Source organism: Oryctolagus cuniculus, chromosome 2, assembly GCF_964237555.1.
Source record: "Oryctolagus cuniculus chromosome 2, mOryCun1.1, whole genome shotgun sequence".
Classification (NCBI taxonomy): Eukaryota; Metazoa; Chordata; class Mammalia; order Lagomorpha; family Leporidae; genus Oryctolagus; species Oryctolagus cuniculus.
The window spans coordinates 137,802,590-137,815,507 of record NC_091433.1 but is presented as its reverse complement, the minus strand read 5'-3'; positions in this window follow the sequence as shown (position 1 = coordinate 137,815,507).

The following is a 12,918-nucleotide window of genomic DNA, read 5'->3' as shown; positions in this document are numbered from 1 at the left end:
CCCTGTTTTCATCAGGTTCTTATTTGTAACTGAACCTCCATCTCTCTGCAGGGACAGCGAGTTCTGAGAACACCAGGTTGTGAGACTTCTCCCTTGCTAAACCAAGCTCATAGGCTAAGAGCTAGATTTCTGGTTTCAGTTTCTCTGTGGGGCCAGGCGAGGCCATGGTGGAGCAGGCTTGCTCTGCCCCAGGTGCTAGAGATGGGTATTTCAGGGCCCACATGGCTGTAGCCACCTTCCCCTTCAGATGGCAACTTTCCCAAACAAGAAGTCTGGGCCTGGGTGGCTTCAGGATGAGTCCAATGGTTCAATCACATCTTCAAGGAACCTGGCTTTTTTATATTGTTTACTTGAAAAGCAGAGAGAGAGACAGACAGACACACAAAGATTTCCCATCTGCTGGTCACTCCCTAAATGTCCCAAATAGCCAGGGCTACACCAGGCCAAATCAGGAGCCAGGAACTCAATCCAAGCCTCCCATGTGGGGGGCAGGGACCCAACCACTTGAGCCATCACGACTACCTCCCAGGACATGCATTAGCAGGAAGCTGGAATCCCGAGTGGAGCCAGGATACTGACTCAGGCATTTCAACATGGAATGCAGCATCTTAACTGCTGCACCAAATGCCTGCCCCCTGGATTTCTCTTTTAATTAGTTCATTCATTCAGTGAAGATTTGCCAGATACCTATTAGGTGCCAGGTACTGTTCTGGGTGCTGGTCTATTGAACAGAGTGCCGCTCCCTGCAAGCTCACATTTGTGTGTGTGTGTGTGTGTGTGAACAAGGAAACATGCAAGTCCACAATGTAGGAGGTGCTAAAATTCTCTTCAAATCACAGTAAGTCAGGGGAAGCAGAGACAATGACAGAGGCTAAGGTGCATTTAGACAGCCAGCAGCCAGAGAATGCCTTTCTGCTGAGTTTTTTTTTGTTTGTTTGTTTGTTTTTTGTTTTTTTGACAGGCAGAGTGGACAGTGAGAGAGAGAGACAGAAAGGTCTTCCTTTTGCCGTTGGTTCACGCTCCAAGGGCGCCGTGGCCAGCGCGCTGCAGCCGGCGCATCGCGCTGATCCGAAGCCAGGAGCCAGGTGCTTATCCTGGTCTCCCATGCGGGTGCAGGGCCCAAGCACTTGGGCCATCCTCCACTGCACTCCCTGGCCATAGCAGAGAGCTGGCCTGGAAGAGGGGCAACCGGGACAGAATCCGGCGCCCCGACCGGGACTAGAACCCGGTGTGCCGGCGCTGCAAGGCGGAGGATTAGCCTAGTGAGCCGCGGCGAGGGCCTCTGCTGAGATTTCAACAGCCAGTGGAGGAAATGGAGGCGTCTGAGCTGGGATCCAGCTCTGGGATGAGCATCCTAGGCAGAGCAAAGTGGCCAGGGCAAAGGCCCTGGGGTGGGAATATGCTGAAAAGGTCCAACCATCAGCAAGGAAGTCAGAGCCTGGTGTGGAGGGAGACAGCAGGGAGCCAGATCCCGTGGGGGCTCTATGTAAAGGCTCCAGAGCTTTTGTTCTTGGGAGGCAGAAAGCCAGAAGGTGGCTTTGAGAGGCAGAGTGATGAGTTCTGACCCATGAGCAGGACTGTCCTGCCCACTGCGTGCAAAGCAGACAGAGGGGCACAGCCATCTGCAGCTCTGCCATCCTGGCGTGCTGGCTGAGCCCCGAGGCCCGTGTCTGCACGGTCACGGGACTGCTGCTGCAGTCTGAGTGCTGCCTGTCAGCACCACCTTGGTCGGGGCAGCTGCGATCTGAGGTGCAACCGCATCACTGACCCCAGTCTCACCCAGGTCCCGATGCTGCCTGGAAGACTCCCTCCATTTCCTCAGCAAGATTTTCCGTTACGCACAGAAGCCATTTCCAGCCATTCTTTCGACCTGCACCACCACTGCCTGTCCTCTCTGCCTTGGCAGATGGCCACCCTCTCACATCATGACAAGGACGTCTTTTGACTGCCACCAGGGCTGCGCTGGTGGCTCTGGCTGCATCGGCCCCATCTCCCCCACAAGGTGCCCCCTACTCCTGTAAAGCTGGTTCTCCTTGTCCCACCCCCTCCCCAGCACAGCCTCAGGATGCAGTCCACCAGTCACCTCCTTGTTCTCTCGTGTTTTCAACTCCCCTCTTCCCAGTCTTAAGAGGTGAAAAGAAGCCAGGTGCCCAAGGTCACATCCTGCATGATTCTACTTCACGCAATATCCAGAAAGGACAATTCCATAAAGGCCACAGATGGACCCGTGGTTGACCAGGGCCAAGGTGGGGGGCTGGGAAGTGAGCACTTACAGAGAACGGGATCTCCTTCGCAGGCTGATGAAAGTGCTTTGGAATGTGATAGAATGGCGACTGCACAAGTTGTAACTATACCCAACACCCCCGAATCGTATACTTTACAATGGTGAATTCTGTGTCATGTGAATTTCACTTCAATAACAATAGTAGAAAACTCAATCTCACCTCAAACCCAGCTGGTTAAAGCTCAGCTCATCAATGGGCCCATGTCCCCGTTCCCAGGCCGCCGTGCATGGCTGTGCAGGTTGCAGCACGCACAAAGCCTCCAGCCAGCAGTGTGGGAGATGGGTCCCTCATGGTCGCTCACCTCACCAATGGCTGTGTCTGCACACAGGGCTCTTTTCCTAATTCTCACAAAGGTGTCTTTGGGCTGCAAGTGGGCTGTAAGTGGACCTGAGTGGCCCCACCATTGCCCTGCAAGGCAAACACTTGGGCCTCATCCTTGACCTCTTGTGTACACAGAACCACCACCAGCACTGTCCAATCAGTGACCAAGTCTTGTCAGTTCTTCTCTCTCCACCTCCAATGTCACCACCCTGGCCAGGCCACCATCCCTTCTCACCTGGGACAGTGAAGAACATGGGTCTCCTCTCCTCGGGCTTCTCAGACTCATGTCCATGGCCACCTCACCCACCAGTCCCAGGTGTCCATGTGCCTCTAACAGGAGGCAGCTGAACAGCAGAAAGACCACAGTGAGCGCTGGGGACACAACCTCTCCTCTCCCTCCTCATCCTGGACCAGAGGAAGCTCCGATTCTGCAGAGGAGACCCAAATGGACACCCAGAGGATGCCCCCAGCTCTGGATGGCTGGGACTGATCGGCAGGAAACCCATGTGGCCCTCATAGCTCAGGCATGGGAGTCAAGTGGATATGTGGATCCACTAGCAGGACTCCTGGGCCTTCTTCCCTAACAGCCTCCATGCAAGAAAAAAAAAAAGAGGGGGGAAGCTATTCTCAACTCCTAAGAGCCCCATCCCCACCACCCCCAGTCTAGATCATTTGAATGATTCCTGACAGGTTTTGAGTTCCATTTTCTAGACTGTATCAAAGCCATCCTTGGGACATGCAAGTCCAGTCCTTCTCCGTCCCCTGTACAAGACAACCTCCGGCACCTTGCTGCCCTCAGGACAAAGCCCGACTGTCAACCAGCCCAAGAGGCCCCAGTGATCCGATCCCTGCATAGCTCCCCAGCCTCACCTCTCACCACCTCCTCCCTTGCCCTGTGCTTGTGGGGCAGCCTTGGGGTTGCCCCTCTGAGATCTTGGGGAGCAGAGGGGTTAAGTCTCAGCTTCTACTCTCTGGATCCTTCTCTGGATTCACATCAAACCCCCTGAGCCCTCAGCTACCCCCAGAGCTGCATGGTACAGGTTCCTGTCTGATGGGAATTCTTCTGGGAGGTGGGGGAGCACAACACTGGCTCGGGCACACCGCCCCCTCCATGCCAGACTTTCTTAGAACCACACTGTGACCCAGGACCTTCCTCCCAAGTCCTCCTTCCCTCCCCAGCTCCATTCAATAGGGTCAGATCTGTAACGCAGATCAAAAACTCTTGCTCCTTCCCCTCTACTTCTTTGAAATTTTTTTTGACAGGCAGAGTTAGACAGTGAGAGAGACAGAAAAGTCTTCCTTCCGTTGGTTCATCCACCAAAATGGCCGCGGCAGCTGGAGTGCTGCGCCGATCTGAAGCCAGGAGCCAGGTGCTTCTCCCGGTCTCCCATGCGGGTGCAGGGCCCAAGCACTTGGACCCTCCTCCACTGCCTTCCCAGGCCACAGCAGAGAGCTGGACTGGAAGAGGAGCAACCGGGACAGAATCCGGTGCCCCAATCGGGACTAGAACCCAGGGTGCCGGTGCTGTAGGCGGAGGATTAGTCTAGTGAGCCACGGTGCTGCTGCCCCGCCCCCCCCCCCCCCCCCGCTTTTTAAAAATTTTTATTTAAAAGGCAGAAAGACAAAGATCTTCTGTCTGCTGGCTTATTTCCCAATGACCCACAACAGCCAGGGCTGGGCTAGGCAGAAGTCAGGCACCAGGAACTCAATCCGGGTCTCCCATATGGGTGGCAGGGACCCAACTACTTGAGATATCACCTGCTACCTTCCAAGATGTACGTTAGCAACAGACTAGCTCAGAAGCAGAGCTGGGACTTGAAACCAGGCACCCGGACATGCTGTGTGGGTGTCCCAGGTGGTGTCTTACCTGCTGTGCCAGATGCCTGCTCCTCCCCTTTCTTCTTCACGAGAGTTTTCTCCCAACAATCCCTGTGCGTGTCTGGTCCCTCTTTGGCTCCAGTTGCTCAGAAGAGCCAGACCAGTGCGCTGACATACTGAATTACATGTCGCAACATTCTGCTCTCCTCCCTTAGCTTTGGACATGCGGCTCCCTCCATCTGGAAGATTCCCTCCACTCTCCCTGACCCTTGCCCTAGCCAGTTTCCATTCCTCCTTCAGGATCTGGCCTAGCAGTCGCTTTATTCATCAGAGACAGTGGCCCAGACAATGCGCTATCCCCTGGGGACACAGTGAGCACCAAAACACGGTAGGCCAAGTCCCTGCTGCCGTCAGACTTGTTTTAGGATGGGTAAACGCTCAACAAGCTCCGTTTTTGAAACAGAGCCACAATGTAACGGCGGGGAATATGTGTTCTCAGGCCGATTCTGGTTGGTTCCAGGTTTTTTTGTATTTTGGAATATTTGTATATACATGATGAGATAGCTCAGAGATGGAACCCACATCTAAGCATGAAATGCACACATAGGCTGAAGGCAATTTTATAACATTTTTATTTATTTTTGCATGAAGACAAGTTTCGTGGTATAGAATTTTCCACTTTGGGTACCATCTTGGTGCTCACAAAGTTTCAAATGTTGGAGATGTTGATTTGGACTTCATATCAGGGATGTTCAATCTGGCAAAAAGAAAAAGCAGGGACCGACATTGTGGCGTAGCAAGTGAAACTGCCAACTGCGATGTCAGAATCCCATACCGGCGCTGGTTCATGTCTGGACTGCTCCATGCCTGATCCAGCTCTCTGCTAATGTGCCTGGGAAAGCAGTGGGAGACGGTCCAAGTACTTGGTCCCCTGCACCCATGTGGGAGACCAGAAGAAGCTCCTGCTCCTGGCTTCAGCCTGGCCCAGCCCTGGCTGTTGCAGCCATTTGCAGAGTGAACCAGCAAATGAAAGATCTCTGCCTCTCCCTCTCTGTAACTAACTTCCAAATAAATAAATAAATCTTAAAAGAAAAAAAGAAATGCAAGCTGAGGGTATAGGATAATGAAGGGTGGGGTGGTGGGGATTATTTAAGATCAGGGAAAGCCTCTTGGGGGAGGCTACACTCGCAGAGTCCTGAGTAACACTAGGCAGTACGTCATGCAGCCTCTGGGGGAGGCCTTTCCAGGCAAGAGTAGAGCATTTCAGATGGCTGGAAGGAAACCGCAGGGGCCTGTGCCCACCAACTCTGGGGCAGGTACCCTTCCTGCACACCTCCCTAGCTCCTCCATCTTCCCACGTGGAGGCCAAGCGTGCCACTCAATGCAAATCAGTGAGCCTGCCTGCTTCCCCTCCAGACAGCAGCCATGAAGATGGGGGCCCTGCCGGTCAGGCTAATGGGTCAGTCCAGCTACGTGCCAGGAGCCTTGAGCTGCCTCTGACACTCAGGAATCCTGCGGGCTGAACGTCTGACTGAGAGACGAGCTGCCAGTTCACTGAGACTTACAATGTGCCTGCCTCTGTGCTCCAAGGTTTTCTGGTATTTCTCACTCCATGGAGGTAGCACCACCATCCCCAGCACAGAGGGAGGGTGCCAAGGCAGACACAAGGAAACCAAGGTACAGAGGACTGAAGTCACTTATCAGGCTCTACATCTGAAAAGCATACAGGAAGTGCAGACAAAGCCAGCCATGCCCTTAGCCGTGGCCCTCCACAGACTCTCCCATTCCTAACACGTAGCAGTGCAGAGAAGGTGCAACGAGGTGTGCAGGTTCAGAGGCAGGAGCACCCCGCTTGGTGTCTAAGCATAGACTCCTACTGTGATAGTGTCAGGGACCCTTTAGAAGATCCCACCTCGTTCCCTGCACACCAGGAGACTGAGACTGGGCACTGGAGTGATTTAGAGGCCACTTTACTGTTTGCTCTTGCTTGTTCTCTAATCCAGGCTTAAACTTGACAATGAGGATTGCAAAAGCCATTTGATCAGAGGCCTGGCACTACCCAACCAAGAAAACACATTGCTGTAATGATCATTACATAGAGGGGATGCAGCCCAGGCGAGGCTGGAGCTCTTCCACGATGACTTGGGCATCCTGGCCACGCTGGCAAGCCTTGGTAGCACTGGCTTGCTCTTTGCCTCGGCACTGCCGTTCCGCTTGCTAGGGTGCCAATTGGCTTCTGTGCACCTGCCACTCCCTACCACTTTGGCAGTTCCTCTGGTGCTACTGGTGGTGCCAGGCACGGTGCCATGGCTCCTGGAGCAAGAGAAATGTACAACGCCCATAGCCGTTACAGTGGGAGAGGCTGCCCCAGGCCCATCACTTTACAGAGGTAGAAACCGATTCTCAGAGAGCTGACACGACTTGCCCCAGGTGTGAGACTAGCTGGTAGCAGAGCCTAAGCGAGACTCCTGTTCACGCTTTCTCCTTGGTGGACAGTCACCTCCCGCCTGGCTCCCTCTGTCAGCAGTCCTCCATGCTGCTTCCTCCTCCAGACCCGAGAGCCATCTCCCCCTGTCCTTGCCCAAGCCTCAGCACCAACCCTGCCCACCATGTCTCACACCCAATCGCAGCAGCAACCTCTGCTCAGTGTCAGCTCTTGTCCTCTCCAACCCATTCTCTACCCAGAGCCCAGAGTGGGTAGAGACAGTAGGGCCACATCACTCTACTATAAACCCCTCTGGAAATCCCCCTAAGCCTGGCCAGGATCCTTAGCAGGGCGTTCTAGTTTTCCCCTGCTCAGTGCATCTCTATGCATGGCCACACTCCAGCTAACCCCACAGGTTGCTGCCAGAATCAAGTAACATCTGATGAGCATAGGGCACTGGAGCAGAGCAAGAGCTTGACTGGGTTACCTGGGTGGGCCGGGCACTTTCCCACCAGGCTGGCTTCCAGAGCCCCCTGCGCTGGCTGTTGGGCCAGCTCTGCTCTCCATCAGGACACCTGCCTTCAGCTCTGACCTGGCCAGGCCTTCCCCTCCCCTCCCATTCAGGTTACATCCCCCCAAAAGAACTAAAATGAGGAACTCTTGCCCTACCCACTGTTCTCAGGGACAGAGTGTGAAAAACACTAAGGCAATGCATACAAAACAGTCACACAGTTCCTTATGATTTCCCAAGCCCCAGAGTGTGAGGGAGCCACTGTCCCCTCAATCCCCACAGCAACATCAACAGGTCGTAACTCAGGAAGACTTGCCACAAGGCCCAGGGGGAATGACAGGCCAGCAGCAGGTAGTCTTTATGGCCTAACTAGTTATCATTTTGCGTAGGTACTTGGAGTCGGACCAGCTAATGCCCGAGGGCCAGGTTCGTGAGCACATTGTGTTACGTCCAGAGGGAGCAGCAGCGGCAGCCTCCGCGTTGCAGGCAGCAAAAAGGCAAACTAGCTCCCACAAACCCCCCGATTCTCCCACCTTTCCCCCACCTGGTGTACATGCAGGCTGCTCTAAGAGGATATAAGCCGCACTCGGTTCTTATCCCCCAAACCCTAGGCCATAATTAATTTAGCTTGTCAAAGGTTTCGAGCACATGGAAAACAACGGAGAATAATTTAACAGTCACCCATGCACCCACCCCCGGCTCCAATGAACATTAACCTTTTGCTGTATTTGCTTTGAAGCTTTGCTGTGTTAGCAAATGAAATGTCACAGATAGAGCTAAAGTTGCTTCCCTCAACCTCACTCCTCCTGCCCCAACAGCTCTCCCGAGCTGGGCTGTGGTTGAAGTCAGGGTTTGGGCTTTTACAAGGGCCCTAGGTTTAAGTCCCATAAAAACAGAATACCCGCTATGCATGCATCCTTTGGTTTATGTGCATATTATACGCATGATATCATACTAAACAAATCCTTTTGCAACTTGTTATTGAATTTTACAGGCCTTTTAAAAAGTTGCCTGTATAGTCCATACTGGTCGTAACAAGTCAACCAACACAGAGAGGAATAAAGGGAAAGTTAATCGCCGCCATCTCTAATCCCCGGCTCCTCGCGGCTGCCGTGACCAGTTGGGCAAACATCTCCTGCACCTTTCCTCCTGTGTGTACAAGCACACGTGGGCTCTGTCATCAAAGTACCAATGCTGAGGCAAGAGCCAGGGCAAGTTCAGGGCAGGCTGGAGGCCCCAGGGATGGCAACGTGCACAGACACTGCCACTCGTGCCGTAGCAGGTGAGGGGGGCAGCAGGCGGCGGCTGCACAGGAAGCTGTGCAACATCGCTCGTCGTTAGCCCACAGCCCGCCGGGCTTCCCCACCCCCCCATCAGTGTTGATGGCCCCGAGGGTGGTCAGTCGATAAGGAGGGGCTGCCGCTGGGCAGCTGGGTGACCATGGCAAGCCCCGTTACCCTACGGTACAGGGATCACAGGGCCACGGCAATCCTTCAGAATGAATGGTTGTCAACAGCAACACGGCTGGCTGGCGGGTCCAGGCTGAGACGGCCTGCCCACAGGCCAGCTTTAGCCTAGTTGTGTGTTTTCTTATTACTCTGCGAACCAGGAACAAGACCACAGAATGCCAAGAACAACTCCAGATGTTGGGTTTCTGCTCAGTGTTGGCTGAGAATGGTTCTCACACTTCCTTTTTACCCTTCTCTCCTTTTCCTTGGCCTGGGCTTGGCCCTAGTGGCACCAACCTACAGCCCCAGCCAGGCTGGGCACCAAGCCCTCCTCAGGCCCAGCACAGGACCCATGGCCACTCAGTCATTCTAACAATGTGGTCCAACACCAGAGCCAGGGGCTCCCAAAATTTCCCAGAGGGGCCTTTCAGGGCACTTACTGACTCGTCCAGGCTCCGGCTGCCCCAGCTCCAGGCTCCTGGCCAGCCTTCTCCCGAGGGTTTTCATTAGCCATGAAAGGGCCTTTCAGTGCTGCAGTCCAGTGCAGGGCCTTCTCTCTCCCTTCCTCCCTGCTGTTCTCGCCCCCCAGCCCAGCTGTCACACAGCACTCGGCTCCCGAGCAGGGCCTGCTGGGTGGGAAGGGAGCTCATAATTACACTCATGATACATAGGACATATATGTTATGCTTCATATTTTTGCTTCTTCCAATGTAATTCATCACTTGTCAGTTTTTCCCTTCTAGTTTGTGAAGTTTTATAAGACCATTTAGGCTCAACTACTTTATTCACAGTTCTTCCTTTCAAACATTATATAAGACACATTCACAATATAGAGGCACGACAGGCACTTCTACTAAAAGAGGAGCTATGTCTATGACCCCGCCTCTACTTCCCACCCGCACCCCAAAAGTTGTTGGAGTACAGATTATAATAGCGGTTCTTATTCCCCTAGCAAATTTTCAGTTGAAATGTTCCCAAGTCTTCACAGCGAGTGTTTGGAGCATGCTCATACGGTGCTGGGTGTCTGACTAGAGAGGGCCAATGACTGCCCTTGGCGAAGCTCCTCCATGGATAGGTGGATGCCGCACAGGCCCAGACCTGTCCAGGCACCATGGGCTCATTTCAGAAGCCAATTCCACTCCCTGGCAGGCTCATAGACATGCCTTACCCATTTGTTCATACAATTCTCCGAGCAGTTGTACCACCCAGGTCTCGTTTCAGGCCCCAAACATCCTAGCAGGACCCACAGACAGGCAAGGATTCCATCTTTTCTCTTCACTTTGAGTGCTTGAAAGAAGAACCAGGAGCAGGAAGGAAGCCCCTTCACCGAGCCACGATGGTAGCCTGCAATGTGCGAGTGTGGGAGGGCGGAGACAGCTGATCACGGGACCCTGGCCTCTGGGGGCTTCCAGAGCTGAGGATTTTGAGGTTTGACAAATTCTGAAACTTTCTTCTATCTCTTGGGGAAGGGCTGTACCCACAGCACAATGCCTCCACTTGTGTTAAAATGAAATGTGTTCATCAATAATGCACTAATTTTGTTGAGAGGGTTGAACTCATTCTTACTGCAATAACATTTGAAAGAGAAAATGATTTAGTACTTAACCATAACAAATACATTATGAAGGATGTTTAGCATTCTCAGGACATTTTGTCAAAAAGCCCCTGTGCTCACCACCTACCCTAAGAAGTCGTACAGTGAGAGGTCCTCGTCCCGACACTGTCAGTGTGACCTCTGGGGGTGAAGTTCCACGGTGGGGTCTTCCTGTTCTCAGTCTGCAGTCTGGGATCTGGGTGGATGCGTTCCTTCCCTTGCTGGATGGGAATCTACAAGGTGCTGTGCAGCCTGGGAGCGTGGCAGCTTTGCTTGATGGAGAAGTCAGTGGCATCTTGTTTAAGGCTCGTCAAGAGGAGTAAGTGGAATCCACCTCTCCACCTCCACAGGTCCATGTGCTGCTGGCACACGATTCTCTGGTCTCAACAGATACTCAAGACAATCATTTCACATTTTTCTTTTATTTGAAAGGTAGACATATCTTCCAACTGCTGGTTCCCTCCTCAAATGCCTGTAACATTCAGGGACAGCCAGGCACCTGGAACTTAGTCCAGGTCTCCTACATGGGTGGCAGCAATCCAAGTACTTGAGCCATCATCTGCCACCTTCCAGGGCACATTAGCAGGAAGCTGGAATCAGGAGCAGAATCAAGGACTGAGATACAGGATGTGGGAATCTCAAGTGGTGATTTAACCACTGTGCCACACACTGTCCCTATATTTTATTTGAAACAGAGAAAGATTTTTCATCCACTGGTTTACTCCCCAAATGGCCCCAACAGCCGGGGAAGAGCCAGGCTGAAGACAGGAGCCTGGAACTCCATCCGGGTCTCCCACAGGGGTAGAAGGGCCCAAGTACTTAGACTATCCTCTGTGGCTTTCCCAGATGCAATAGTTAAGGATCTAGATTGGAGGCAGAGCAGTCGGGACTCAAATGGGTGCTCAGACACAGCACATCGGTGTCAGTGTTGTAGCTGGTGGCTTAACCCAGCGTGCCATAACGCTGGTTCCCACCTTGGTTTTTTAAAGCCTCATAGGAATGAGGCAGGCTACAGATGAAAGGGCACATCCTCCCCAGGCAGGGAGACAAGGACCCTGGAGAGAGAAGACCTGGGAGAGGAGGGGACACGGCAGCGACTGAGGCCTGTGCACCCCCCTGCACACCCTAGGGAGGCTGCCTGTGGGTCAAGGCAGCAGGCGGTGTGGAGCAGCTGCACCACTGCCTGCTCCCTTGGATCAAGGATGAGTGAGGATGAGCTTCCTCACAGCTCCCTGGTATCTTGTAAACTCCATGACCCCCATCTGGCCCCCAGAGACGGGCCAGCTCAGTCATAGCTACACCAGGCTGCCCATCAGTCGGCAGGTGTGTGTTGAATCCATTTGGCTTTGGCTCTTTAACAAAAAAGGAAATTGATAGCTGTCAGAGTGGCTGTGGATCACCCAGCCATCTCCGGGCAAGTGCCCTGGAGCTAAGTGCCACAGGGAAAGCCTGGGCAGGACCAGAGAACAAAGCCCTTTGTGGGAGGCAAAGAGACTCAAAAATGAATACAGGGAGACATGTAGGACAAAGGCAAAATGGCAAGGGTTCCCTTAACTACTGGGAAGTCAGCCAGTTCCTTGTGGGGCCTGTGGGATTCAGAGAAAGTGGAGCAAGTACTCAGGGCTGCGGGCCAAGGCCTTCCCCAGCACTTGGTGGTCAAGCACAGAGCATCTACTGTGCTCCCCTCAGAGCCGGAGCCACAGCACTACCAGCAGGAGACCCACACCTCCAGCTGGGGTGTGCAATGCAGAACTTGGCCATGCAGAGAGGAACTTGGCCCCAACTCGTCTGCCAACCACCTAGTTCACCTAACGGAATATTCTCTTGTGTTTGCTATACTTGAGAGAAGACCAACGTGGTCTAGCTGGGTGGCTGCTCCTGGATTTTAAGGCACCATTTGCTACATACACATAGGCTCTCCTCTTAGAATCGACCATGTTTTACTACTGTTGGCTGGGGCTGATTGGACCAGGGGAAGTCACCTTCCCCTTCCTGGGAATATGGAATTGGGAGTGAGACTGCAGCTGCTCTACAACAGGGGAGTGAAACCAGCCAAGGAAACTTGGGAGCCAGGGAAAGGAGGCGGCAGCAAGTGTGGGCCACCCAGTGGACCAGAGAGGCAGAGAAACCAGGCTGCAGAGAGAGCTGCAATGGAGCGGAAACAGAGGCAAGGAAGCATGCGCACAACCTTCCAGTTCCTGGTCTAGTCCTCTGAGACTTCCTGGCACACCTGTTATCCCTCAAAGTTCCCTTTTTCCCCTCACACTAGCTCTCAGGGTTCTGAGACTGACCAGGAGTGTTAATTAAACCACCAGGAGTAATAAATGGCACCCCAACAGAGCAGATGACTCACCACGCCTTTTCTTCATTGTGGTAAAGTAAGAGGATACTCCAAAAGGTTATTAGAAAACCAAGTTGAAAGACTCAGTTTGACACAAAAACATTTTGGAAACCATGCGTAGTTTTGGTACAAAAACTTCTTGGAGGGATTGGGGGGCAGCGCTGTGGTGCAGCGG